Source organism: Nicotiana sylvestris, chromosome 1, assembly GCF_000393655.2.
Source record: "Nicotiana sylvestris chromosome 1, ASM39365v2, whole genome shotgun sequence".
Classification (NCBI taxonomy): domain Eukaryota; kingdom Viridiplantae; phylum Streptophyta; class Magnoliopsida; order Solanales; family Solanaceae; genus Nicotiana; species Nicotiana sylvestris.
Genome location: NC_091057.1, coordinates 25,413,231 through 25,418,381, shown reverse-complemented (window position 1 = coordinate 25,418,381; position 5,151 = coordinate 25,413,231).

The following is a 5,151-nucleotide window of genomic DNA, read 5'->3' as shown; positions in this document are numbered from 1 at the left end:
ACAAGTATGGCTCATCCCAATAGAAATCCAAACTATCCCGCTTGAGATTCTTCCTTTTGTTAGAAGAGAGCTCATACGGGATTATTCCGGTCACAAGGTAATTGGAAACATCGGCAAACCATGGCATATCTTTCATTAACACCGCAAGGAGTTATTTGTCGGGAAATGAATCATTGATCTCAAGTCCATCACAAAGCATCCTCTTCTCCTCCAAACGGGACAAGTGGTCCGCCACTTGATTCTCACTACCTTTCCGGTCCACAATTTCTAGATCAAACTCTTGGACTAATAGCACCCATCTCATCAATCTTGCCTTGGAGTCTTTCTTTGACATCAAGTACCTAAGGGTGGCATGATCGATGTGCACTATAAGTTTGTCCCCCATAAGATAAGGTCGAAACTTTTCCATAGCAAACACAATAGCCAACAACTCTTTTTCGATGACTATATAGTTCCTTTGAGCCTCATTCATGGTTTTGCTTGCATAGTACACCGGATGAAACATCTTGTTGATCCTTTGGCCTAAAACAGCCCCAACTGCAACGTCACTAGCATCACACATGAGCTCGAAAGGCAAGCTCCAATTTGGTGCGGTAATGATAGGGGTAGTGGTCAACTTGAGCTTGAGAAGCTCAAATGCTTGAATACACCCCTCATCGAACACAAACTTTGCATCATTTTCTAGCAACTTGCACAAGGGGTTTACCACTTTTGAAAAATCTTTTATAAACCTTCGGTAAAAACCCGCGTGCCCAAGAAAACTCCTCACCCCTTTGACAGAAATGGGTGGGGAAGCCTTGAAATAACCTCTATCTTGGCTTTGTCAACTTCAATCCCTCGCTTTGAAATTTTGTGACCCAACACTATACCCTCTTCTACCATGAAATGGCACTTTTCCCAATTGAGTACAAGGTTGGTGTCTTCACACCGGGCCAACACTCTATCCAAATTTCCCAAACACTCATCAAAGAAATCCCCAACCACACTGAAATCATCCATGAAAACCTCCAAGATATCCTCCACCATGTCGGTAAAAATAGCCATCATGCATCGTTGGAAGGTCGCTGGAGCATTACACAATCCGAACGCCATTCGAGAGAAAGCAAATGTGCCATACAGACAGGTAAAAATTGTCTTCTCTTGATCCTCTGGGGCAATTAAAATTTGATTGTACCCCAAGTAACCATCCAAAAAGCAATAAAAAGCACGCCCCGCAAGACGATCTAGCATTTGGTCAAGGAATGACAATGGGAAATGATCCTTTCGAGTCACATTGTTTAGATTCTGGTAATCCATACACACTCTCCACCTGGTGACCGTCCGAGTAGGAATAAGTTCATTGTTGTCATTGGTCACCACAGTCATGCCACCCTTCTTCGGCACACATTGTACCAGAGAAGTCCATGAGCTATCAGAAATGGGGTACACAACCTCGACATCCAACCATTTAATAACCTCTTTCTTTACCACTTCTTGCATAGCCTCGTTCAATCTTCTTTGATTCTCCAAGGAAGGCTTTGCATCATCCTCCAAGATAATTTTATGCGTATAGAATGCAGGGCTTATTCCCCGAATGTCGGCTAGAGTCCATCCAATTGGCCTTTTTCGCTTTTGAAGAACTGCCAAGGTGGCTTCAACCTGCATGTTAGTAAGGCCAGAAGAAAGAATAACTGGTAAAGCAGAATTTGAGCCTAAGAATTCATACCTGAGGTGTGGAGGAAGTGGTTTCAACTCCAACACCGGTGGCTCCTCAATTGATGGCTTTGTTGGTGGAGTTTTCCGATTTTCAAGATCCAAAGATAATTTACTTGGCTCATAAGAATAAGAGCCTATCCCATGTAGGGGATTCACGCACTCCACTCTACTAGCATCATCATTGACATCCATGTTTAAGAGCACTGCTTCAAGAGGATCTTCCACGTTGATCATAGCACTGGTATCATCCACAATCACAGCTGTGACAAGGTCTACAAATGAGCATACCTCGATGCTATTGGGTTGCTTCATAGATTTGCAAACATGGAAAACGACCTTTTCATCTCCTACTCGGAAAGTGAGCTCACCCGCTTCAATATCAACCAATTCCTTCCCCGTTGCAAGGAAAGGTCTGCCCAAGATAATAGGAACCTCATAGTCCACCTCACAATCCAAAATCACAAAGTCGGCCGGCAATATGAATTTGTCCACCCAGACAAGCACATCATCAATAATGCCCAAAAGTCGTTTCATCGATCGATCCTCCATTTGAAGTCTCATTGAAGTTGGCCTAGGTTGCCCGATACCCAAAGTTTTGAAAACCGAGTAAGGCATCAAATTGATACTAGCTCCCAAGTCATAAAGAGCTTTGGCAAAATCCGTACTCCCAAAGGTGCAAGGAATGGTGAAAACACCGGGATCTTCAAGCTTCGGGGCCATTGAATGCACTATAGCACTAACTTGGTGAGTTATCTTTATAGTTTCACAGTCCATAGAACGTTTCTTTGTAACCAAGTCTTTCATGAATTTTGCATAACCCGGCATTTGTTCAAGTGCCTCCACCAGAGGCACATTAATAGATAAGCTCTTCATCATGTCAATGAATTTTTTAAACTGATTATCATTCTTCTGCTTTGCGAGCCTTTAAGGATAAGGTGGAGGTGGCCTTGGCAAAGGAGCCTTTGATTTTGGCACTACCGGCTCTGTCATGTCAATTATGTGTTCCCTAGACGGGTTCACATCATTTTGGGTTTCAACCTCGACTTCTTGAATATCAATCCTCACTTCATTGTTCATATTTTCATCAACCTCATCTTCAACTACCAAAGAGGATTCGTCATCTTGCAACTCAACATCATCATCCTCGACTTGTTTTTGCTTAGAGGCATTAATATCACCGCCTCTCCCACTTCTTGTTGTGACCGCCATAATATTATTGTTCCCACCCTTTGGTTTTACTACCGTATCACTTGGTAGAGCACCTGTCGGGCGAGTATTCAATGACTGAGAGATTTGGACTAATTGCACCTCCAAGTTTCGGATAGAGGTGTTGTGAGAAGCTAACTGTGCATCAGAATCCGCATTCCTCTTCATCATCTGCTCGAACATCATTTCAATTCTACCCATATCATTACCAGAAGAACTAGGACCTTGAGAAGAGAAAGGGGGTGGGTTGTTCGGTTGTTGGTACATTGGGGGCCTTTGAAAGCCTTGCCCCTGGTTGCCTTGGTTTCCATTGTTGTTCCACCCGCCTTGATTGTTGTTGTTGCCCCAGTTGTTGTTATTTTCATTCCAATTGCCTTGGTTGTTGTTTTGATTACCCCAATTGTTGTTTTGGTTGTTATTGTTCCAATTGCCACCACTTTGTTGTTGATTGCCCCAATTTCCTTGGGGTCGCCATTGTTGGTTTGAAGAGTTGGCTCTATTGCCTTGATAGTTGTTGACATATTGTACCTCTTCACTTTAGTTATCATAACCATCATTTTGACACCCATCATATTCATCAACAAATTGCTCAGAATTTCCTTGATTTGGTTGCTTCCTTTGCCTTCTCTTGTTGACAAGCATACTAACACCCTCCATGGCATTCACTTGGCGAGGATTTTAAACTTGTTGCAACTGTACCTTAGCCAATTAACTCATCATAGTAGTAAGCTCAGCTATCGCTTGCCCAGGATCATGTAATTCCTTGTGCAGATGGATAATTGTAGGGTCACCTTGATTCATATTTGCTCTATTCTGCCATGCTGAAGAAGTGTCCGCCATTTCATCAAGTATATCACATGCCTCCTCATAAGAAAGCTTCATAAAATTGCCCCCGGCCAATTGGTTAACAATGCATTGATTTGTAGTATTTATCCCCCGGTAGAAGGTTTGTTGGATCATGGCCTCGGTCATATCATTATTTGGGCACTCCTTCACCATCGTTCTATACCGCTCCCAAATCTCATGCAAAGGATCCATTAGCTCTTGCTTGAAGGTTAATATTTCATCTCGAAGTGCCGCCATATGACTAGGAGAGAAGAATTTGGCAATAAACATATCTGTCAACTAATCCCAAGTTGTGATAGAATGGTTGGGGAGTCTCTCGAGCCAATCCAATGCCTTTCCCCGAAGTGAGAACGGGAAAAGTCTCAATCTCAACGCATCCTTGGATACATTCGTCTGTTTGCTACCCCAGCATGTATCTACGAACCCCTTGAGATGTTTGTAGGCATTTTGATTTGCAGCGCCCGTAAAATATCCACGCTGCTCAAGTAAGGTCAAAATCACATTGGTTATCTGAAAGTTGCCCACCTGGATTCGGAGTGTGACAATAGCACTTGCGTAGCCCTGGTTCGGTAATACTCTGGGAGCCACTCTTGGAGGAACCAGGGGAGGGTATGGAATATTGTCATTTGGATTAGCATTGGCATTTCGGCCTCTCCGTTGACCTTGAGGTGGAAAAGGCACCTCATCTTGATCAAGATCATCTACCTCCTTCCCCGCTATCACGTTTCCAAGAGGATCATTAACGTTGTTTAAAGCCATGTTGGTACCTGCGTAATGACACAAACAAGTAATTAACAAAGAAGGAAAGAAGAACAATACACAAAACTAACTAAATAGATAGCCAAACCCGTTAGCTCCCCGGCAACGGCGCCAAAAAATGATCGTTGCCAACTCCACACTACTAAAAAGTAGGAAGAGAGGGTCGCAATAGCTTTTACCCGATATAAGGGTCGGGATCAATTTCCACCGGGAGCTAGGAATAGGGTCGAGTATCTATCTAGACTAGAGTTGTGTAATTATTCCAAATGTCACTTCCAAACATCTTTTGAATTTTCTTTAACCAACTAATTTTATCATTTACTAATTAGAACTAAATTATGCTAATAAGAAAATTGCTAGAGTTGAATCTAATGGGTAGAAAGGCACTAGGGTAGTGACTTTCACCTAGGTGGCTAATTGATGGGTAAATGCTTCTAAGGTTCGATTGACATGATTGGAGAAATATACTATAACCGTTGCACAATTTTACCCACTCTACACCTCTCGGTAGAGAGAGTGATTTTGCCCAATTGACTCTCTCGAGACCAAATGGGTAGGCAAATTAGCTCAAGCAACTAGGGTTCAAGTTGGGTAATTACACTCTCGAGGTTTAACACTTTAATTAGGACTATTAATTCTCTTGAG